The sequence below is a fragment of the Eucalyptus grandis genome, chromosome 8 (genome assembly GCF_016545825.1).
Source record: "Eucalyptus grandis isolate ANBG69807.140 chromosome 8, ASM1654582v1, whole genome shotgun sequence".
Classification (NCBI taxonomy): domain Eukaryota; kingdom Viridiplantae; phylum Streptophyta; class Magnoliopsida; order Myrtales; family Myrtaceae; genus Eucalyptus; species Eucalyptus grandis.
The window spans coordinates 22033213-22058912 of record NC_052619.1 but is presented as its reverse complement, the minus strand read 5'-3'; the positions used below and the strand labels follow the sequence as shown (position 1 = coordinate 22058912).

The 25700-nt window shown below is 40.1% G+C and overlaps 1 pseudogene; it reads right to left on the bottom strand.

The window, feature by feature from the left end:
• Nucleotides 1-18915: 18915 nt before the first annotated feature.
• On the bottom strand, nt 18916-20975 carry LOC120287809 (annotated as a pseudogene).
• Nucleotides 20976-25700: the final 4725 nt, after the last annotated feature.

Below are 25700 nucleotides of genomic sequence, written 5' to 3'. Positions count from 1 at the left end.
TTACTGCATATTTTCTCTTATTTATACTATGTTTGGGAAAAAAAGTGGTAGTGGCAAAAAAAATAAAAGGAGTGACGATATGAGAAAATGAACATGAAGAGGAGAGAAAAATATATTGTGTTATATTCTATGAACGAGGAAAATTGAAAATAAATTAAAATAAGGAGGAAATTGATAAGGGCAATGCCTTTGTGCCAAGGAGCTATAAATTCTAAACAAGAATGAAAGATGTGATCAATAAATATATATATATATATATATATATATATATATACATGTATATGTGGGAAATAGAACTGAAGTTCCAGATGAACGTATAGGCAAATAAAAAAAGACATCTCAAGGTAGTATTCCAATATTGAGTGAATTCTTAGAGTTTTCTTGCGAGCAATGATATCATCAGTATCTAAATTTTTGTCTTTTCTACGATTTAGTACCTTAACTTCTTCTTCTTCTTCTTCTTCTTTTGGTTCAATCAAGTACCTAAATTTTTCAAATTCCGCTTGGTGTAAAACCTCAATTGAATATATTGTCATGTGACCTGATTGGGATAACGTAACTCGCTTACTCGACAAAGTTTTAGTACAAATAGTTACATAAGTCGCTTACTTAACAAAAGTTGTGCCATCTCCATTCAGATAAGAGGTGGCGGGAGGAGAGAGAGTGCCGGCTCCGAACACTTGAGTCGTTCAATATGTCTCTGCTGCATCATCATCTCAAGAAAACACCGTCATCCTCAAGGTCTTTGGTCTTCGGTTTGGGGTAAAACCTTTCTTCTCCATGGCTGCTTATAGACTATATTCGCTCGACGGCTGAAAAACTAGACATAGAAAGTCCAACTTCTGTCTCTCATCTTCTAAACCTTCAAACTTGGTCCCCCTATATCTACTTGTGTGAAATAGAGTAATATATGATGTATCTAGCCCTTTAGATGAGCGCAAACGTTTTAGTAAACGGTCAAAGAGTCGCCTGCTACATTCTTCCTTCTTCCCTTGGCTTGCATGTGCGCTCTCTCGGCCACAACAGAAGCTCCCTCGTTGCTTCCTCAAGTTGGCTGCATGCAGAAATGCCAATACTCACGTTGCCTTTGAACAGGGAAAAGACTAATTATTCTACGAAGAAAAGGAGAGGAAGAACGAGGAAACCGGGACCATCAAGAAGAGCCGGTCAAACAAAACTCTTCGTTGCTCGCACTATCTATTAGAGTGCCTGCTCGGCCATAGACTCCGCATCACAAGCTCCCTCCAAACGAATCATCAAAAAGTTCTCTGTTTATTGTCTCTGTCGGTGATTTCATCGAACATGAGGAGCGCAACAAGGGTTCTCCACATTCTCTTGGTCCTGGCGATGCTCAGTGCCGTTTTCATTGGGAACGAAGCTCGACCCTTCAACGTGATGGAGACGAAAGCGCCAGTGGGAGTTGCCTGCGGAGGGTTCTTCGATGGGTTGTCGCTTGGGGCTATCAAGCAAGCTGGCCCGAGCCGGGTGAGGGACACAAGTTCACCAACTCGGAGACACTTGGAGGGATTAAGGACTCAGGCCCAAGCCCGGGTGAGGGACACAAGTTCACCAACTTGGAGACACTCGGAGGGATTAAGGACTCGGGCCCAAGCCCTGGCGAAGGACACGGGCACGTCACCGGCACGAACCAGTGATGACCGAACTTTGATTACTAGCAGAATCTAAAAATATTTTATAGTTCCTGACATTATTTGGTAGTTTAATTTTTATCTTTTGCAATATCAAAATTCAAGGTTGTTTTCATTCATTGGGGTTTGAGCATATGGAATAAGAATGTTTTTTGCTGGCTAGCAAGGCCGATGTTGTTTAACTTGTTTTATTAATGTGTTCATGTCAATTTGGACAAAATATTGTAATTCGAATTATTCATAAAGAATGAAAGTAGAAAGGTAAATTGTTATGTATGACATTACATCATATCACATGTGATCATCACGTAGTTATATGACAATCATGAAATTTTCACACTCTTATAATGTTTAATTGACAAGTGAAAAGCTAGCTAAGGTAACACTACCTTTATTTTCTAAAAATAATGTTGCCTTTTGGACCACAAACCCCCTTTCCCGGATGATTGGCAACCAGCAACAATAGCCAGTGTGATTAACTTTCTACAGCATATTGGCTTTAATTAACTTTCAGCAGGGATTAAAAAAAAAAAAAAAAGTAAAAACCGATGCAACAAGTATATCCGATTACTAAGAAAAATGGCGGTGGATGATGGTTCGTCACCTGTATCGCCAACGACGGACCATCACCATCTCATTTTCCATTTTTTTTTTTTCCTTGTAGTCTGCAATTGGAAGATTACTTCGAATATCAACCATAACTCAAGCACCTTAAATAATGAGAGGAATCCAAAACTGACTTGACATCGACATAAACTTCAAAACTCATCGTTTACCGAAACACAAAAATCTCGAGCTCCTTTATATTGAATACCAGAATTCGGAGCATGATCGATTTGGATGAAAAATCATCTACATAAGTCAACTTGAATGATCATTTTGGATGATACTCAAGGAATTGAGTGGCGTCTTCATGACATTGAACAAAAAACTAGTCTCAACATATTGGCATTATCCAAACACAAAAGTATTAATATAAGAATAAAAATAAACAGAGCCATTGGGATAAAATCATTCAGATTAAAAATAGGTTCGGAGCGCTCCCCCTTCCTTGAAGCAACATCATTGTTTACTGCATATTTTCTCTTATTTATACTATGTTTGGGAAAAAAGTGGTAGTGGCAAAGAAAATAAAAGGAGTGACAATATGAGAAAATGAACATGCAGAGGAGAGAAAAATATATTGTGGTATATTCTATGAATGAGGAAAATTGAAAATAAATTAAAATAAGGAGGAAATTGATAAGGGCAATGCCTTTGTGCCAAGGAGCTATAAATTCTAAACAAGAATGAAAGATGTGAACAATAAAAATATATACATGTATATGTGGGAAATAGAACTGAAGTTCCAGATGAACTTATAGGCAAATAAAAAAAAAAGACATCTCAAGGTAGTATTCCAATGTTGAGTGAATTCTTAGAGTTTTCTTCCTGGGCAATGATATCATGAGTACCTAAATTTTTGTCTTTTCTACAATTTAGTACCTTAACTTCTTCTTTTTCTTCTTCTTTTGTATCAATTAAGTACCTAAAATTTTCAAATTCCACTTGGTGTAAAACCTCAATTGAATATATTGTCATGTGACGTGATTGTGATAACGTAACTTGCTTAACTCTACAAAGTTTTAGTACAAATCGTTACATAAGTCGCTTACTTAACAAAAGTTGTGCCATCTCCATTCAGATAAGAGGTGGCGGGAGGAGAGAGAGTGCCGGCTCCGAACACTTGAGTCGTTCAATATGTCTCTGCTGCATCATCATCTCAAGAAAACACCGTCATCCTCAAGGTCTTTGGTCTTCGGTTTCGGGTAAAACATTTCTTCTCCATGGCTGCTTATGGACTAGCCGGCTGAAAAACTAGCCATAGAAATTGCGGTCCAACTTCTGCCTTTTCTTTTAGACCTTCAAACTTGCTCTCTCTCTCTCTCTCTCTCCCTCTCTCTCTCTCTCTCTCTCTCTCTCTCTCTCTCTCTCTACTTGTGTGTTATGGAGTGATACAAGACATATCTAGCCTTTCAGATGAGTGTAAATATGTTTTAGTAAATGGTCAATCAGTCGTGTGCTACATTCTTCCTTCTTCCCCGGCTTGCATGTGCGCTCTCTCGGCCACGACAGAAGTTCCTCGTTGCTTCCTCAAGCCGGCAGCTTGCAGAAATGCAAATGCTCACGTGGCCTTTGAACAGGGGAAGACTAAATCGTCATGCGAAAAAAAAGAGAAGAAGAACTGGGAAACCGGGACCATCGAGAAGAACCGGTCAAAGAAAACTCTTCGTTGCTCGCACTATATATTTTGAGCAACCGCTCGGCCATAGACTCCGCATCACAAACTCCCTTCAAACAAATAAAAAAAGTTGCTCTTTATCGTCTCTGTCAGTATAAATTTGCTTTTGCTTGTCTCTGTCAGTAATTTCGTCGAACATGTGGAGCACAACAAGGGCTCTCCACATTCTCTTGGTCCTGGCGATGCTCAGCCCCACTTTCGTTGCGAACGGAGCTCGACCCTTCAATGTGATGGAGCCGAAAGCTCCAGTGGGAGTTGCCTGCGGAGGGTTCTTCGACGGGTTGTCGCTTGGGGCCATCAAGCAAGCTGGGCCGAGCCCAGGCGAGGGACACAAGTTCACCAACTCAGAGACACTTGGAGGGATTGAGAACTCAGGCCCGAGCCCCCCCCTCCCCCGGTGAAGGACACAAGCACGTCACCGGCACGAACTAGTGATGACCAAACTTTGATTGCTAGTAAAAACTAAGAATATTTCATGGCCCCTTTCATTATTTGGTTGTTTAATTTGTATCTTTTGTAATATCAAAAGTGAAGGTCCTGGTCATCCATTGGGCCTTAAGGTTGAATATAGAATAATAGTCTTTTGCTAGCGAGCAAGGCCAGTGTTGTTTAACTTGTTTTATGGAATGTGTTCGTGTCAAATTGGACCGACTCACATCAACATGTGTCATTCAAATTATTCACAAAGATTGAATGTAGAAAGGAGACTATCGTGTCTTGTGTGATCATTGTGTAGTTCTATAACTATTATGAAGTTTTTAATGTGGTTTGAGGATTTAATTGAAAGGAAGGGAACGGATATATAATAGAGCTTTTGGTGCAATTATTTTTCACCTTCTTATAATGTTTAATTATAAGTTAAAATATATCTTTTCGGAATTTTGTTAAGGTAACGGCATTTTTATTCTCTAAAAACAATGGTGTGGACTGCAAACTCTCTTTTCCAAATGATTGGCAACAAGCAACAATAGGCAATGTGATTAACTTTCAACGACATATTAGCTGCAATGTTCCATCTTTTTTTCCTTGTAGCCTACAATTAGAGAATACTTTTATAATCAACCATAAATCAAATACTCAAATAATAAGAGGAATCCAAAAGTGACTTGACTTGACTTGACATCGACCTGAAATTCATTATTAACCAAAACACAAAATTCTCGAATTTCTTGCTATCAAATACCCTAATTCAACCCACCGGTGGGTAGCTGGAGTTAGTTTGGCTTTGGGCACTTCATCGCAGAAGTCCAGGGTCGAAACTCCGTGACTACTAACACGTCTTAAGTGGGGGCCATGGTGGTGGGGTCTTATGCTCGCTTCCCTTTAGGTATTGACACTTGGTTCAAGGTGTACCGCACACTCTACGAGCCGTAGGCTGCCCGACGTAAGCTCGGCGGGCTTAGTGGATCCTAGGCATAAAAAAAAAAAAAAAAAACCCTAATTCAAAGCCTAATTAGTTTGGATGAAAAATCATCTACATAAGTTCAGCTGATTGATCAATTAGATAAGACTCAAGAAATCGAGTGAACAAGATCTTCGAATCATCTTCATGACATCGACCAAAAGACCTGTCTCAACATATTGGCATTATCCAAATACAATAGTATGAATGTAATTATAAAAATAAACAAAGCCATTGAGATAAAATTATCATATTAAAAATAGGTTTGGAATGCTTCTTCTTCCTTGAAGGAACATAATTATTTACTGCATACTTTCTCTTTGTTTGTACTATGTTTGGGGAATAAAAGGGGTAGAGGAAAAGAAAATAAAAGAAGTGACAATAAGAGAAAATGAATATGAAGAAGTGAGAATATTATTTTGTGTCATATTCTATGGATGAGGAAAATGGAAAAAAAAAAAATAATAAGGAGAAAGTTGATCAGGTCAATGCCATTGTGCTAAGGAGGTAAAAATTATAAAATTTTCATATTTTCTATAATTCAAGTACCCCAATTTTTCTTGTTCGATCAAGTACCTAAAAGCTTTGCTCAATAAATTGACATGTCAAGTGATTGTGTCGACATCGCTAGCTTACTCGATAAAACTTAAGTATAAATTGTTACATGAGTTGCTTACTCGATAAATAAATAAAAATGTATCATATTCAAGTGTAGAAAGAGAGAAAGAGAAAAGAGAGTTCTTATTTTTTAGCATTTCAATTGTCCAAGATATCTCTACCATGGGATCTTCTCAAGAAAACGCATCCAAGTTGGCATTTTTCCCTCGAGTCCCTTAGGCTATGTTTGGTCATCTGGATTTTTAATCGGGATATGACTAGATAGGATAGGATATGAAATCCTATGATTTTTTTTTTTTTTTATATTATGTCTATTGTTTTGTGGATCAAAGTATTAAAGTTGAATATGTTCATATCATATCATGTACATTTTTTTTTTTATATAAATGGCATATCATTGTAAATGAACCTAAATGTTCATAACGGAAATGATGAAAATCTCTCGTAACACTATTCCTTTATTTTTATTTTATTTTTCCTCTTTTTTATATTATTTTCTTTATTATTTCTTTTCTCCCCTTTCATAATTCTTTAATAAAATTTTATCAAATAGTAAACTGTACTAACATACCTAAAATACAAAAATACCTAAAATATATAATAGATATAAATACTTAATTTATAGATTTAATGTTTATTATAAGATAGAATTAAAGTTGAACATATAAATTAAAATAAGATTAATTAAAAATACATTTTTAAAATTTTTAATTTCTTAAACTATAATTCAAATATTATTTATATTGAAATATAATTTCAGTTTTGTTAATTTAATAAGTTTGTTATATGAGAAAAATAACTTTCCTATTATGGACATTAGAAATTCTATCTACCTTTATCCCACCTCTCTCATGGAATAATTTTATCATGTCTATATCCCCATCATATTCAACTTTATCTTGTCTTACGCGAGCACCAAACATAGAATAGGATAAATTATATTATATCTCGAATTTTATTCCAAGCCCAAACGCAACCTTATTGTGTTATAAGGGACACTTCTCGTCATTTGTGCTCAAAGTAAAATTAGGTTTTGCTAGAACCCAAAATAGACAAAACCTCCACGTAACTTGTTACGTGAAGCCATTATTTTTAAAATTTCTTAATTTTTTGTTTTACTAAAGTTGGAGGCGATGACATGGCATTTCAAGTGAGAGTCCCCCTCTCTCTAAAGTAACAAAGCACACTAGCAATTGCATCATGCCGTGTGCCCCCGCCCCCTCGACTATACAATGAGCACGTGGTGTGGCTAGTATAACTCCATCCCTCCCTCCCTCCCTCCCTCCCTCCCTCCCTCCCTTCTATTTTATAACCTTTTAAAGACCAAAGCAGCAGCCGCGGCGATTCCAACCTGCCGAACCAACCTCCCTTCTCCTTCTTCACTTCCATGGCTGAGCAGCCCTCCTCCTGCACTTCTTCTCCGCCAATGGAAGCCCTCCCCAGCGGGGCCGATCTGTGCGGGTTCCAGTCCCCGACCTCTTGCCTCGCCGCCGCGTAGCGGCGCAGGAGTTGGCGCTTCCCGCCTGCTTCTCCTCATTCCGGCAACTCCGGCTTTCGGGTTTGTTGCCACGGTTCGGATCGTGGCCACTCCTTGGGATTGGCGGTCCCGCCCCCTCGCCAAAGCCAGCGATCACAACCACAACCACAACCACGACCACGACCACGGCAATCACCACCATAACCACGGCCATCACCACAGCCATCACCACGGCCACCACCACCACCACGGCGACGGAGGCGACGTGGAGCTGACCGAGGCGCAAAGGGCGTTGGGCAAGTTCGTGCAGGCGGTCAGATGGGTGGACTTGGCGAATTTGTTGAGGGAGAATTAGCAGATGTGCTGCTACTCTGCGGCTTTGTTCCTAGCGATCGCCGCTTGCCCTTACCTGGTTCCGAAGCTGGTGGTGAAACCGTTTCAGAATTCTTTGATGCTAGTCGCGTTTCCCTAGTTGGAGTGAGAATTTTTATCTCTAGCTTTTCGTGTTGCTTTTTAGTTTTGCGACCTAAATAAGATCAAATGCAGAGTCTCTGTTCCTAGATTTTGTCGATTGCATTGAGCTTTCCGACATTGCGTGGTCTGTCGCAAGCAAATAAAGGTGGGGAAGTTGAAGCATTTTTTGATGAATTTAATTAGGTTAGATATTTTTCCGATTGAACTATCGGTTCTGTTGGAAGGGTTATTAAGTTATGCCATCAAGGTTAAACTATGTATGTTAGCACCTTTGAGACATGTTTTGGGTGGATTGTGCTTTCGGCCTACATTTGTTTCGGAGGGAGGATTCATCGAAAAGGAAAGGATATGTTCCTGAATTAGGACACCGCTCTTGATGTTCTTGTTGATACAAAAAGCAATACCAAAACCAGCTGTCTTTGTTAGATGAAAATGGGGCACGCTTTATAGCTCTATTTGGCTGTTTGAGTTTTGAGCTCACTCAATGGGATTTCCCTTTCCTTTCTTTTTTTTTTTTTTTTTTTAATATTCACATTTAAGGAATCTTATTGTAGGATTAGACAAAATCCCAATAAGTGAGGTTTTCATTTCAAATCAATAGGTTTCCTTGGAACAATTAAAGGTAGAGAAGGGACCATTTTTTTTAAAAGAACAACGGCACTATTAGGAAATTATTTCCCTCACTCCAAATATCTCGTGTATTATGAACTTAAATTAACTCTCATTGTCTCATGAAAATTCAAATCCCTTCCCAAACAAATAATGCAATTCATGCCTTTTCCCCCTCTCTAATATGCGGGGAGGTGCTTGAGGCGAGATAAGTCTTATATGGTGCATGTTTAGGCTACCTCTAGGTGAATTCTCGTCCTAATCAAGGTTTAAGGTGTGAACTCGTTGAGACTTTGTCTCACCCCGTCGTGGTTTCAATTTTACAAGTCCTTAAATGGTGGTACGCCACATTCGTTTTGGGTGGCCATAGGAGGCGGAGACCCGGCGTACCATACTCCCTATCCATGGGACCCCCGGACCCGTGAGCTCATCGTGACCACCATTTGGGTTGATGAGGGCCTACCTTAGTTGGTACCTCATCGCTTCAAAGTTTGATTTCATCACGGGCTAATGGGATTCAGGAGGGCCCCTTGGACGGCTTTGACGGACTTGCCGTCGATGCCGAGTATGAGATGGTACTCGTCCCTTTGTCATGGATGCCAATATTTTGGAAAATATCGTGGCGAACCGGGGGCTGAGATTGATGAGCCCGGAGTAGAGGTGGCTAACCCTTTAGACATTGACATCCCCGATGGTGTCGTAGTAGACCCAAATCCCAAGTAGGTAAGGTCCGAGGTAGGGTTAGCCTAGTAACTTCTTTTGAGCTTTAAACTTTTGTATATAAACCCCATGTGTTTATAAAGTTTGGCTTGTGTTAATTGGTTGTCCTGTTTTCTATCCCATGTTTAATTGATGTATAGAGTTTAATAATTTGCTTCCGCATGTGTATGGGTCCGCGATGCATCCGGGAACGTCGCAATCCTATCGACCATCGAGGGATGTTTGCGTGCTCGAGGTTCGGGCGTGACACTACACGCCGCCGGACCTCGGCCACATAGGATCACTTAGGATAGAGTTTTGGTGGATTCCACTCCAACTACAACCATGTAGTATAAGTTGCCCATCTTAACTAGGGGTGAGCATGGTCGGGTTGGTCCGGGCCACCCCATAACCCTAGGACCAACCCCGCACGGTGTCGGTCCTCAATTTTTAGGACCGAGGACCCACCCTATTGAGCTGGGACCAAGGACCGGACCGACCCAATGGGTTCGGTCCGGTTCCGGTCAACCCGGGACCGATCAATAATTTTTTCGTCTTATTTTTATACTCCTAAAAAAGCAAATTTACAAATTCAAATTACACATCCATCAATAATGCGACATTGTGCAACTACCAATACATATTTAACAAATTTAAGATGACACAATAATAGAAATTTTGTACCTACTAACCGCTCATCAAGATATGGGACAAGATGGAATGTTCTTGTAATCATCTATCTTTAATATTCATAACATCATATGCAAAAGCGTTTTCCTGCATTTGATTATGTAGAGTCCACTCAACCAAAAATGAGTTTCACACCACTTGACTAGCAAATCACCGTAGCAACCGAGTACTACTCTTCAAAAACTTCTACCATTTGACACAAATTGAAAAGCAAAGTGCAGCTGGAATTCATTAGTAAAATACAATTAAACCATAAAAAGTTCAAAATACTTAATATAAACCATGAATATATAACTTCACATCTTGTTAATTCACTTGAACTTCTAAACACCTGAAAACAAAACAAACGACACTTAATTAATACTCAACAAAAGTTTTAAATTGAAATTACTATTAGTACTATTGATAGAACATTTCAATATAATATAATATAACAGACATTTTACTTAGGTTTGAATATATAAAGAGTTATAAATAATATAATATAATATACGGGGTTGGTTCGGGGTTGGACCGACCCCAAAACTCTTAGGACCGAGGACCAACCCGCACGGTGTTGGTCCTGGAATTTTAGGACCAAGGACCGACCCGGTCCCCTTGGGAACTGGACCAGGACCCGGCAAGGTTGGGCCGGTCGGGGTTGGTCCGGGGTCAGCCTAGACCATTGCTCACCCCTAGTTGAAACTTGATACACTATTTTCAGATGTCCCTTGTCATAACAAGTTATACAATTATGCACTGCTTTGAGACAAGAAGCAAATGAGTCAGACAAACAAACGGGTTTAATTGCTACAAGCTTTAGAAAATTTTTTTGTTCATTTTTTTAGCGGTGAAACGCTTTTGTTTTTCAAAAAAGTTTTTGGGAGGAAGCATGAGAAAGTCCAGCCCTCAGGATTTCTCCGTGGATGATATTTTTCTTTTTCATGGTTGGATATCGTCATTGGACTGGTTTGGTATATTCCATCATGTCCTCAAAATTGGAAATAAAATTGTAATTTCATTAAATAGAATCAAATGAATTACATTATTGGAATGGAAATTGTGATTCCTAAACCCCTAAAAAGAGAAAAAATTGAAAACGATTCCTAAAAACCAATTCCTAAAAAGTAATAAGAATTCCCACACGGGGAATGTACAAAAGTAATAAGTTACTATTGCAGGCTAACGTCCATGTCTTCCGAAAGTCCTTCGTCATTGGCTCCTATGAAGAGGTCATCAAACAGACTGTGATTCCTTCTAAGGTGTCATTAGAGTTCTCTATCTTTGGAGACGTCGGATTGTCCATGTCATCCCATCCACTTGGAACTATGTTGCGGGAGTCAAAATAAAAGCTGGAAGGAGCCGAATACTTCACTAGGTAATCAAACTTGTCACTAGGCTGCCCCAGAGTGTCCATCACTTCCACTTTATCTTGCCCCATCTTAGGGACATTGTTAAGTTTAGTTTTTTCGGCAGTGACCAACATTGGGTCATCTTCCAGGTCAGGCATGTCGCCATTGCTCATTTGGGTCTTGCCTGACTGCTTCAGGACTACTGTCTCAGGGAGAGCAGGTGTAGGAGTCAAATCCGTTCGGGGTGATTGGATTTGAGCTGTCATGAATTGCATAAAGGCGAGCAAGCGTCGGAGTTGGTCTTCCATGGCGGAGATACGATCACGCATTTCGGTTTGGTCAGCCATTCTAGTTCTTGATCACCTAAGGAAAATGGAGATATGTAAGAATGAGGTATATTGAGAAAACCGATCCATGACAACAATCTATTTTTTAGTTAAGAAAAGTCCACAATGAAAGGATTTCTTAAAATTGGACTAGGAAAATAAAGACATGGGACGCCTCAGTAGGGACGAAATTTCCTAAACATGAACTAGGAAAAGCCAAGACATAAATTGAAAACAAATTTCCAATTTTTATTTTCCAAATGATTCATTATATGGCAATTCATTTCATTTTGAAATGAATTAGATCAAATGACTATCCTAGATTGTCAGGGACAGACCAAAAGCATGATAAAATAAATTGCATGGTATAGGGATAGAAAACTTACTTTACCAAGAAAAATCAACGGCAATCACATAGACATGCATATGAGATGTGAGGCTCAATTTCTACCTAGACGGCTTAATAAGGTGGAGCTAAGAGGATGATCTAACCGTTGCAGTCTCGCATTAACGTGTCAGGTCCCCCTAACTCCGGCTCAGTCGAATGGAATACCCAATAATCACGTAGTCTCGCGGATATGGACAAACACATTCGACACCATGAAAGAAATTTCGGGAAGAGAGGTCAACCTCTGCATAGCAATCTCACTTTAGAGGAAGTATCCTTCTCAACACCATCCTAGAAGTCCTATCGCAGCCCGGGTCCGACCGCGCAGGTTGTGTGTGCAAATAGTGTGGTACTAAAGCAATAAAGCATGCACAACAGTTTAAATGCAAACAACACTTCTATAGTTTTAATTCAAACATTCATCCCTAACTCTAACCTGCAAAACGGGGTTAGCAAAGACTACTCCCATTATACCTCCTATCTCGCAAGAACATTTAACACCTTAGGAATGTTAGGGACATACCAGGATCCTCGCTGCCAAACAAAAATATTTTTAAAAAGAAAAATTGGCCTAAGTCCACTAAGTGTTTTAACACAAGTCCCCGGCGGAGTCGCCAAGCTGTCGCGACCTAATTTTCGCGGGTTCACCACTTAAAACTAGGTTAATGGATTACTAAGTCTTTAAGCTTAGCTCGGGCTCTCCCAAGCCCATACCAATTCGCGACTTAGGTTTAAATTCTTAACATGCAAATGATTTTCAATCAGGAGTCGCCACTAATCTATTTTTGGTGGGTCGATTAGAAACCCAAGTAAAGTAACGGGAGATTTACTTTACTCCTACGAACTAGAGATTTATGAGTTCGGGGACTTGGTTACACCAGACTATCCTAATGCCCTTTCGGTACCTTTTTATTTCATTTTAAAAAATGTTTGGCAATTGAATTGATTTTAATTTAACTTCATAACATGTGAGGTGATCATACATGTGCGCATACCACAAATTTAACACTCAAGAAAGCAATTAAATATTGCAAAACATACCTAGAAGAACGAAAGGATCTGCATTGTTATATCGAATTCACATCACAGCCCTAGATATGATTTCTAATTAACACGCAATTTCAATTTTGTTTTCACTTTATTTAATGAAAATCATGACTTATGCAATGCATGTAATCTAATATGACATGGCAGCATGACCTAAACTATATGACACGAAGAAATGCAATAATTAAATGCAATCTAAATTAATCAAATGATGACAGGTAATGCGATGAAATGACATACTAAAATGACACGCAACATACAATTTAGTATGCGAGTTATATGTCATGCGACATTTATTAAATGACTTAGTCTAATGACGATGAAGTTTTAATTAAATGAACCTAATAAAAACTAAATGACGTGCATTTGATGTTTCTATTTAAAAATGCAAAAATGATCTAGCTAGATTAAAATTCTATCTAATTTAAACTAAGGATTAAGTCACATTAAATCCTAATTTAAACTAAGATATTATCTTAATCTAACATGTAATTGATCTAATATGCAATGACGTGCGGAGCATGCCTAATTCTATATAACATATGCATGATATTTTTTATCTGTTTATATTAATTTCTGAAATTAAAATTTCACACGCAATTCAAATAATGATAAAACTAACAACCTAAATGAATGCGCCTTTTTTTTTTTTTTCTTTATATTTTCTAAATTCGGAATAAAATCCCTATTCTAGATATGCAAGATAATGAAAAAAATTCTAAAACAAACTGAATCCTAATTCAAATATTTTTTAGATTTTTTTAGTGGTTTAAAAAAAAGCAATTATCAACTAAATCTAACCAATCAAGATATTCAATCAAATAAAGGATTAAAATAATCGGAAAAATAACTTGTTGTTGTCTCACAGTCAAGTTAACGATTATCCTAACCCTAATTATCACAACAAAAAGATCAAGATAATTAAAAATCTGATCCGAATTCTTACGGATCAAATTAATAGTTATATTGATTCAACAATTAAAGTACTATCAACAAATTCCAAGAATTAAAATAATTAAAAAAAATGACCCGACATCTTACGGGTCAAAATAATAATTATAATAATTATGTGGAAGACCCTGCGGATAATGCCTACAAGACTCATAAAGTGAACATTGGGATCCAATTAAATAACTAAACTACATAATATAAACAAAATAAAGTAAATATAAAAAGAAAATAAAACTACCTAATTTCTTTTTCTTTTCTTGCTTTCTTCACCCACGGCTTGCTCGTGTGGCTGATCTCCGGGTAGCGGGTTCCGATCGTCAGAGGGTGTCGAGGTTAGAGCTCCAGCGAAGGTCTGGCGAGGGGAATCGGCGGCGAGCGGTGGCGTCGCGAGGAGTAGCAGCAGGCAGCCTCGCTCGGGCTCGAGCTCGGGCAGAGAGCGGAGCAACTCGACTCGGGCTCGGGCAACGGATCGGGGCTGGGCTATGGCAGAGGATCGGCGTCAGGCTGTGGGCGGAGCGGCTCGACTCGAGCGACAGGGGGCTACTAGTATTCGGGCGATCAGGGGCGCAGCAGCAGCGGAGGTGCGGCGAACCGGCTCGGGATCTGCTGGGTCGCGGGTTGCAGACAAGTTGGGGGCGAGATCGGCGTTCCGGTGCGGCAGATCGAGCTCCGAGCAGGCAGTGGTAGGGACGGTCTGGCGTCTGGGTCGTCGGACAGCGGGGGGAGCGAGCGCACGTCTGCTTGGCTTCGGGCAGAGCAGTAGCAGCAGGTCAGATCGAGCGGCGCGGGTCCGCCTGACTTGCGACCTGGGTCGCTGATCGGAGGTCACGGCAGTCGGATGGGCGGCGATGCAAGCTCCAGAAGGCAGATGCAGACAGCGAATGTAGAAGGGAAAGAGAAGATGAACAGTGACTGCTTTTCCTCCTTTCACACGTCTCTGTCCCTCTCTCTCACGTCACTCTCCTGCTGACTTCTCTTTTTCCTTGCAGTTGTTAGGAAAAAGAAAAGAGTAAAAGCTCTCCCTTTACTGAAGATGGACGAGGAAGAAAGTGCCTCTCCTTTAGGGTTCGACGAAGAGAAAAAACCTTTAAAAAAACCCCATTCTGAACTCCGTACGCATCCTTTTATAGACGAAATAAAAATGTGATCTTTTTTGTTAATATTTTCATCTCACGAATATTGCTTATAACCTCTTGATCACAAAAATCCCTATCTTATGAATATTCACCCCGATTTCATCATCTATTGATAAAAATAAGATTACAATGCGATTTTCTTAATTTTCAAAAATCATCATAATATCACATCAAATCTTAATTTTTCACAAGATAATCAATTAAAAATAATGACGGGCCTGGATTAATTTTCTCCTTTCATGGGCTTAGCCCAGCCTGCCGAACTAGAGCTTAGAAATATTAATTGAACCCATCCACCACCAATCCTAAAAATGAAAATAAAAATAAAATAAATAATAATAAAAATGCAAAACATGTCAATTAAAAATAAATGCACTTAAAAAAAAATTATATGCTATGCAATTGAATAATAATATTTTTTCTTAGGGATTAAAAATTAATCCTAATTTTTATGCAATAAATGACTAAATGGGTTGTCCAAAATTTAGGTGTCAACAGTGTGTTATCCATATCCTTAAAGTTTCTATTCCCGCACCTTCTTGGGTTCTCATTGTTCCTCCACAAGTTTGAGTTGTTGTCATGCGAAGGGACTTAGCAATTTCGGGAGCATAAGGCGAAATGATGTCCCTCAATTCATCCGCTTTATATATCGGAAGAATCGGACTCAAAGTTGGAATTCCAATTCCAAACCCGTAGTTTTGCTTCCTTCTTCTAAGAAGACTCAATTGAAATCCCATTTCTCAAACAATCTACTAAAGTTAGGCAACAAAGTTTCATCTTTACCATTTCTAGCGAGTTATAATATGATTTTAATCTAACATAAATTCTCTACAAAACAAACAAAGCAATCAAGAGAATCCGGTCACTTAGGCGAGAGTGATTAGCCAATTACCCGTTGCCTAGATGCCATCCAGGACAAATTAGGCGCAGCGAAGTGCGTCTCTCCACTTATTCACTCTCTCGAACCATCACCAGCACCACCACCACCACCACCACCAGCCTCAATCAATTGAAGAGATACGAGCACGAGAGGATTGAAGATGACAGAGCAAACGAACCTAGGTTTAGGATGGATGACGCCTTCGCTCCTAGAGAGAGACCATCCTCCGATTCGCTTCTCCGGCAGCGACTTTCTGCAAAATCGGAGACGGCGAGAGAGAGAGAGAGAGAGAGAGAGAGAGAGAGAGAGAGAGAGAGTGATTCAGATGAATTGAACTCGGTTCAAATCGTGGCTGAGTTGAGCGCGCTTGACTCGAGAGGCTGAGATGCGGCAGCTCATTAACATGCAAGTCGTTCGTCGTTGAAGTCTCGCACGGCGTCGTGTCATCGACGGAAAAATAGCAACGGTGGAACAACAAAAGCGTCGCAGTGGTAGCCCGATAGCAAATCGTTGTTGGGACGCGGCACACGTGACGGCGAGAGTCTTTAGCGTCATCAAACGGAGCGGCGGCGTCGACGGCGACGTTGTGGGTCGTGAGGGTAGCTTCGAGGGCGGCGAGTAAGGAGGACATGGAGGGTGGGGAGCAACGTGGGGTTGTCGGGGGCATGAAGAGTTTCAGAGAGGAAATGTAAAGAAAAAGGAAAGTGAAGAAAGTTGAAGATGAAAGGAAAAATTAGGGTTTCTATGCTTATTACAAAGGGTCCCCGATCCGAAAAAAAATGGAATCAAGAATCGGAACTGTCTTCCCGAATCAAGAACCGAACCAGAACCCTTGGTTTAGTTCTCCAGTTCCCAGTTCTACCCAGGAACTATGCTCACCCCTAGTCTTGCTGACATTGACAATTCATGCAATTTTTAATTTTTTTTTTTTTTTTTAATTTTATGAATAACTTTTTCTCTTTCATTTTCGTTTTTCCCTCTACCAAGCGTCATCAATGGTCAATGAACTTTGCTGGCCTTAGGTGAAGGTGGCCCATGCCAAGGGCCGACAAGGGCAACCCTCACTTGTGGCCAGCAACCTCCATTGGCCATCGATGAAGCCTGACCATAGCCAATGGAGGGAAAAAGGGAAAAGAAAAAAAAATCATAATGAATGAAAAAAATTACAAAAATTGTCAACATTAATAGCGCCATGTCACATATTGCAGTCAACATTGACTAAATTGTTATGTCAATTATTTTTGGTAAAAATTAGTCGAAATGACTAAATTGATGCACCATTAGAAGGTTTAGATTAAATTGATAAATTATTAAAATGTTTGACACTAAATTGACATAATTGAAATGTATATGATTAAATTGATACGTTAAAATGTTTAAAATTGAATTGACTGCTATACGATACGTTTAGAATTTTTTGGACAATTTTTCGATCATTTGCTAAATATTCTAAACTTGATTTTATGTGATCCAATAATTAAGCTTGGTTGATTATCTCCAGCTAGCCGCTTGGGAATGGAACAAGTCAACGTTGGAGAAGAACGTGACGCTGGTCTCCATCTCCCTCCGGTATATCCTTGCCTTCGCCTCCATCGGTTGCTCGTTGAAGGCCTTCACGGCCGTGATCGTGCGGTCGAAGACCTCCGTTGGCACACCGTGGTTGAGTACCTGGAAGAAGCCGAGCATGCGATGGGATAACTTTTTCTCGAGAAGGACTGAGTCAACTACAGGAAGACCGAGATCATGTTCCGCTAAAGAAAGGAGACTGAGATATGTGACGAGCGATGGCTTCTCATGTCTTTTCTTAGTTGTTCACTGATTTGTGGTGAGGGTCAGAAGAGCTCCTGTCTGAGAGAAACCGTCGCATTTTGCAGATGCAATTTTCATAAATTTTGCAAAGAATACCGGATGTTTGCAGCGCATAGAAAAACCCCTGGAAAGGCAACTTGATCCCGGGGAGTGGGAGTGTGAATCGTGAGTTCTTGCTAATCTTCTTCTAGTGACCTCCTATATCGAGCAGTTACTGTTCATGAGCTGTTCTGCGTTATGGATCTGTGAATGGTAGCAGCAACTACATCGACTTTAGAAGGAATACGGGTGCTTGAAGTGCGATTATAAAAGGCGTAAAGCATCAAATTCAAATGGCTCCTCAACAGGAGCACGATGTCGGAAGTCATCGTCGAGGTCATGGAGCCGTTGAAGACAAACTCTATGTGGTCTCCGAGAAGGTATACACGTACAGGGATCTCTACTCACATCTTTCCACTGCCAAACCATTCGGCCATTTCTTCATCGTCCTCATAGTCTGGTGATTCTGACTTCCTATAATTCTGGATGAGCGCGGCTCATCTGGATTTGCCTTTTCCTCTGTGGTCATTCTGCTTCTTTCCAGCATCTTCAACTTCGACCTTGCCCCCTTTTCCGTGTCACGAGACAAATCGCTCACGCCTCCTGCAATTGGAAAATCTAGAATACCAGAAACATCGTTCATTGAGTATGTCAACTTTGGTTTCTCGGCGACCCCGTTCTCTTCATGCCCAGATCTCCACCTAGTTGCGACTTGCATTTGACTATTCAAATTTATCTGTTTCTTTGCCCCATTTGTTTTCTAGGATACTGCCTTCCTTTTCCAGTGGCCATGGGAAGGTTACAATTTTGAAGATGCAGTACTCATTAGCGAACATCTGGTATAAGAAGATATTTATACTTCTTTTCACATACAGAAATATGAAATTCAGACTCATCTGTGTAAACTGTCCATCTCGTGCATTCTCGCTGTCGAGTTCTTATGTCTGTGAATTGGTTCAGTCTCTGGCAACGAGTTAAGTAGACAAACTTCGTCCATCGCACAAGTTACGGTCACACAAGGAATATATAAACAATAAGTGCAAATTAACCACTACAAGAACAATAATAACACAAGGTTAAGTAGAATTTAAGGAAGAATCCAGTATTTCCTTCATTATTATAAGGATGCCTCTTATTCTTTTATCACCATTTCTGGCCTACGGACCTCTCAATCACGCCCTGTAGTAGTTTATCAGACTTTTCCCGTCCAACTCCTTAGTAAAGAATCTCCTCATGTATTCGCTGAAGGTGAACTGCCGAAAAGCAGCAGGCTTATCTGAGGACACAAGCTCTGGGAACGGTCCGTACTCATTCTCCTGATCGCTCGGGTTGCAGAAAACTGCTATCGACACACATGGCTCTCGGCTGGGGTTGGCCAATACTCGGTGGTCCACGCTTTTGTACTCGTTGTTGGACATGATCTGAAAAATTCGAAATTTACATAATAAGATCTTCATTTCATGGTAGAATGTTAACCTAACTTACTCAGGAGCTTTGGAGAAAGTCCTAGTCTTTGACGGCAGTTCACCTGAAGGATGTCACCCATGTTCACAACAAGAGCCCCTGGGACGGGCACCACATCCACCCACTCGTCGCCGTGCTTCACCTGCAACCCACCGATCTGGTCTTGCGGTAGCAATGTGATCCTCTTTGGGTGCACGTGTGGGACGTCAAGCCAACTGTCAGATCAGGCTGGGGACAATATGGATAGTAGTGCCCCACCATGACCCTATTCTCCAAGCATGTCAATTCCTGTAGCTTGCTGGCACTCAATCCTAGCCCCTCGCTCAACAGCCCCAAGAGGAGGCTCCCCAACCGTTGAACCCGCTGATTCCACTCCAACACCTCATTTCTACACACCTCGGGATCTCTTCCACGTCCGCTAATTTTTGGCCCCACATTATCCGGAGCGTGTCCCTGTATTATTATTATTATGGGCGAGCACTTTTAGGCTCCGTACAAGTTGGAACCTAGAACCTCCTCATTTTTTAAAAGTTGAGACTTACATTACATATCCTAAAATTTATCTCGTCACAAGTTTCAATATCAATTCTAGGATCAACCCTCAGTTCCATCTGCATTATTAATCGAACATTTATAATGAATCATCTTTTTTAATGACCACCATTTTTTTTCTACAATCAACTCACTACCATTTATATTTAAACAAACGAAGATGGAGCATTCACGAAATAAAAAGTCCAACCATAAAATGGAAGTTTAGATTGGACCGCACCATCACACAAAGACATATATCAAAAGAAACACAAAATTATTTCAAATTTTATCTACTTGGAATTTGGACCTTTCGTTCAAACGGGTTGCCAATTTTTGGAACCTAGAACCTATCCTACATATTTTGAAACCTAAAAGCGGATAGATTCTCACCAGTTCTCAAATTCTAGGTTTAATTCTAGAACCTTACTCATCCCTAATTATAATTTCGTGCATTGGTTGAAGTGATTCTTTTCTTTTGTTTGTCATCGTCTTACTTTCGGTCATATATGATATATCAGTTCGTATCATTTGCCAAACACTTGACACGATCGTACTGGTAATTGAGCTTTTATACAACTAATTATCATCAAAATCATGAAATAGTACGAAGTCAATTGAAGTGGTTCGGGGCTGACCTCCAGCTAGCCGCTTTGGAGTGGAGCAAGTCGAGGTTGGAGAAGAACGACACGCCGGTCTCCATCTCCCTCCGGTAGATCCTTGCCTTTGCCTCCATCGGCTGCTCATGGAAGGCCTTCACCACCGCGATCGTGCGGTCCAGGACCTCCGTCGGCACGCCGTGGTTGATCACCTGGAAGAAGCCAACCTCGCGAGCTGCACGCCCCACTTCTGCAACAACGGAGGGCCGCTGGAAGGAATCGCAGCAGGAGAGGTCGATGGTGGGGATGGAGTCGGGCCTGGGGCGGGTGGGCTTGAGGGTGGAGAGAGTCTCGGGCGGGTGGACGAAGAGGGAAGGGAGGGAGGTGAGGCCGTAGTCGACGAGACCCTTGACGCCGAGCTTGGATTCTTCGAACTGCTTGAGCTCTTGGGCTCGGTTGAAGGCTTGTTGCGTGGTGTCGGTGACGCCCATGGCTGTAGTCTCCGAGTTCTGGTTGGAGCGAGGTTCTGGGATCGGGTTGGATGAGGACGTCGCGTAAGGAAAGGGAAGAACGAAGAACGAAGAAGCGATGTGAGTGAGACAAGAAGAGACACCATCCACATATATACGCTAACCCTATGTTTGTCGACGATGTTCAATGCTGACGTGGCAAAATAGTATTGATTATCCATGATGATTAGTTCTTTTAAAAATTCCGTGAAACTCCAATACTACGTAATTTTTCCGTTCGATATATGTTTTGAGCGATTGTAGCGTCCACGAAAGGCTCATATGATCTACTCTATCCACAAAGACAAACCAGTGATATCAATTTGAATCAATTTCTTCAGACTTTAATGGTTGAATTTCTTGCAATCAAATTGCCTATTAGATTGGAGCGATAGTTTATGATTAGATAGATTGAAACACATAATTGAGATATATTTGAATGTTTTGAGAGTTAAGTATGCCCTCCAGAGACTTACATGTACTTGAATCATGAGGCTTGACTCTTTTCATCTCACAATAGTATAAAATTTTAAATGTTTTTTTTTTTTTCTCAAGTGACTTTTGATTGATATGATTTTTTTTTTTTTTTTTTTTTTGCCGATAAACCTGAGATTTCTAATTCAAAACTTGTACTAGAACCTAGAAAATGAAAAAAATTCCCTGACAAAATTTTAATTGGGTGGTTCAAGTTAAAGGTTGTAATATGTTACGATTCGATCGGTGGGTTTGGACAAATTAGATATTGATAGACAGCTCATGACAAACGCCTCGTAGCAAAACAGAATAAATAAGTAAAAATAAGTTTAGATAGAGGAGTATGTTGAGTTCGTTTATCTTAAGACACTAAAAATTAAATACCATACTAATAATTTACTTAACATATGAAATTAACTTTACCAAGGGTCATCTTAATAATGAATATACTAAGTATGAAATGGTTCTTATCTAATCATTAATCTAATAGAGCTATTAGAAATTTCTTTAATAAGCTTTTATATTAGTAATTAAAAGAATTCAATGAAAAGCGACAGAATGACGTAGACATTATATAAGATTCAAAGGAGCGTGAGCTTACCGACCCCATTCGACTTGGGGGACGAAGGGTACATTTTCCAACCAAAAATAAAATTAAGTAATTATTTTCTGGGTCAATTATAATGAGTTGCAAGTGGCAAAGAGAAGACCTTGCTCCCTCTCTTGCCCTTGTAACAAGTAAGGGCGCGTTTTTTTATGTTTCTGTTCAAGAAAATTATTCCCGAAAAAAAAAAAAAACTATTTACATTCAGGGAACAATTTTTGACCGAGAAGATGCGTTTGGTAAACTTGTTCGGGGAATAAAAAATGAATAGAAACACATTTGGTAAATTTATATTCTTTTTTTATTTCTTTTAATGTGTTAAATTTTTATTTTATTTTTCCTTTTTTTCTTTCTTTTTCTTTTTTCTTTTTTTCTTCTTTTGGCCAGTGCCTCGCCCGGCCACGGCGAGGCCAAGCTGGCCGTGGTTGGGCGAGGCTCGGCCTCGCCCTCGTCGCCCGATCGTCGGCCATGGCCGAGGCGGCGACCAGCCAAAAAAAAAAAGAAGAAAAAGAAGAAGAAAAGAGATGAGAGAGAAATTATGTTCTTCAAAAGTGTTTACGGAACAGAAAAATAACTTCTTTTTTCTTATTTCTGTTCTAATTTTGTTCTCGAAACAAAAAAATAGGTTTTGAACAAAAACGCAAACAAACACGTTTATTCTTCTTTTGTTCCGGGAACAAAAAAACAAAAAATTTGTTCATAAACAAAAAAAGAAATACAAACATGCAGGCCCTAAATGGTATCTTACGTGAAAATTCACATATATTTTCAACATTTTCCTTTTCTTTTCTAAAGAGTTATTAGATTTAATATGGGGAGAATTACCAAAAAAGTCCTAAATTTTTGCAATTGTGCTAATTCAGTCATAAACTTATTTTTTACCAATCGAGTCCTAAATCTTTTACAATTGTGCTAGTTCGGTCCTTAGGTCAAAATTGGCTAGGCTGGCGCCGGCGACAATTTTTAATAATATTTTATTTTTGAATTATTTGATTAAACTTATCTTTTTACATTTTCTCTCTCTTTTTGTCCCCTCCCTCCTCCTTTCTTCTTCTTCCTTTGGCTTCGGTGACTCGGCCAGCCCTTGTCGATTGCCGGACCGAGGCACCAGGCAAGGGTGAGCTTGCCGTCACTCGATCTGTAGAGTGTGGGCTGGTTAGGCTGGCGAGCTGCTTGTTGTACGTGGGTGGGGACACCAAGAGCCCCACCATCGATTGCGGAAGGCGGTGCTGTAGAAGAGCAAGCAGTGCCTGTGCATCCTCATCAAGGATTGCGACAACCCCAACCTCGGCCTCAAGATCAACTCCACCCTTGCCCTCAGCCTCCCCTCCAAGTGTGGCGCCCACACTCGCTAGATCAAGCGACGGCAAGGCCCCCCTCACCGGATTTAGTGAGGGCTTGCCTTGCCCTTGTTGGGTGAGGACTCCCTTGCCGAATCTAGCAAGGGCTCACCCTATTAGTGGCTAGGCAAGCTCACCTAGCCGCCTTAGTCCGGTAAATGACGAGGGTTGGCCGGTCGCTGGAGCCAAAGGAATAAGGAGGGAGGAGGAGAGAGAGCAAGAGCAAGAGCAAGAGCAATAGAGAGAGAGAGAGAGAGAGAGAGAGAGAAGTGTAAAAAGATTTAAAAAATTAATAAAATAATTCGAAAAATAAAATATTATTAAAAATTTGTTGCCGGTGTTGGTGGCGGCCACATTAGCGACAGCTAGCCAATTTTGGTTGGACGGATTGAACTTGCACGATTAGAAAATGTTTAGGACTTAATTGGTCAAAAAAAATAAGTTTAAAATTGAATTGGTATAATTGCAAAGGTTTAGGACTTTTTGGTAATTATTTTCTGGGTCAATTATAATGAGTTGCAAGTGGCAAAGGAGAAGACCTTGCTCCCTCTCTTGTCTTTGTAACAAGTAAATGGTATCTTAGAAAAAAAAAAAAACTCACATATATTTTCGATATTTTTCCTTTTCTTTCTAAAGAGTTATTAGATTTGATATGAGATCGCTCATTAAACTCCTCTATTTTCTATTCAAACTAGCTACTCAATTAGTGGTTTGTGGGAGCTTATCCATATGCATTTTTTTTAATTGTTAGGAACACTAACGATCCAATAATTGATATGTGAAAAGAGATGAGACTTGATTAATAGTGATACATATAATTTTCTAGAGGAATATCATATTAGGGTTTATCAGGAGACGGAAAAGACCTTGCAATATTATGTATCCTAAGCGCGTAAAACATAATAGAATAATAATGATTTTTTAGAGTCCATTTAGGAAAGTTATATTTGAAATAAGTTGATTTGAATAATATAACAAAGTATCATACAATATAAATAGTCCATATGTTTTAACGATTCGTAGAATTTTAGGGAAGAATCTCGTGTTTCCTTAAGTGGATCATTAGCGGCCGTCGTCCACCCTTGGGGACCACTTTGGTGAAGGTCGACTAGGGTCGGGTGACCCCGATGAGGGCCATTTGGGTCAAGCAAACCTAGGCAGCCCTTGCCAACGCAAGCCTCGTGGAGGCTGCTCAACTCCAACAAAGGGCAGCTAGGTTGTGCGACCAGCACAACCCTCGCTAGGGTTGCCGCACAACCCCTCGACTAAGTCACTCAACCCCGGCGAGAGCCGGTTGGGTCACGCAAACCTAGGCCCTTGTCGACGTGACCCTCGCAAAGGTTGCTTGACCTTGATGAGGGCTAGCTGGGTCACTCGACACCAGGCAGCCCCTTGCCAGTGTCACGTGACCTCCGAGGGCCATCTGCTGTCTAGATCGAGCAACCTCAGTTGGCCTCATGAGGGTCACATGACCTAGACGACACTAGCCTAGGTTGTGTGACCCCCTAGTGACAGTCGCGTGACCATTGACAACGGTCCCTTGGGTCGCTGGTGATGTCGCCAGCCTCTCTTTAGCCCATGGTAAGACCCTCACAATCAAAGCAAACACGCCGGCCAGCCCTAGAGAGAAGAATATGAATAGTCGCAAACAAGGGCAAAGTTGGAAAATAAAAAAATCAATGAGGATAAAATTGGAAGAAATTTTTTTACTTCCCCTGCCTTTCGAGAAGGTTGAAAGTCTAAGGTAGCCTAGGACTTGCCTTGAGCTTTCGGCCTTTCAAGCAAATTTTGTTTCAAGGTGGGTTTAAAATTTTTACAAACACCCAAACATTGGCCCAAAGATCCTTCGACACACAAAGTCCCTTCCCAAAGCTAGTACCAAGCGCAGCCATAGTACATTCTTTGCAAGTGCACCGAGAATTCTAGAGATTATTTGAATGTCGAGACAGCTATTTTCTTTTATCGGCTATAAATAGCCGAAGAGAAGTGATTGTAAAAGGATTGAAAAATTTGACAGAGAATGCAAAACACCTATTATTTGCTGCTTTTACATTTACTTTAATCATCATTTATCCTGCAATTATCTACAAGCCCCATTGGATTTATCTTTATTCATTGTTATGGCCATTAGAGTAGAATTAATCATTTCCTTTTCAACACATAACCTGATATACAAAAAAAAAAAAAAAAAAGGTCGGAATATTCAACTTTCGGTGAAAGATATTTTGTCTAAGAAGATTCTCGGTGAAATAGTAATTAATATAATTTTTTATAAGATTTTTATATATAAAGAAAATAAAAGGAAAAATTCTAAATAAGGGTTTAAAGTAAATATTGTTTAAATTAGGGCCCGAATTGTTCTTATTTTATTAA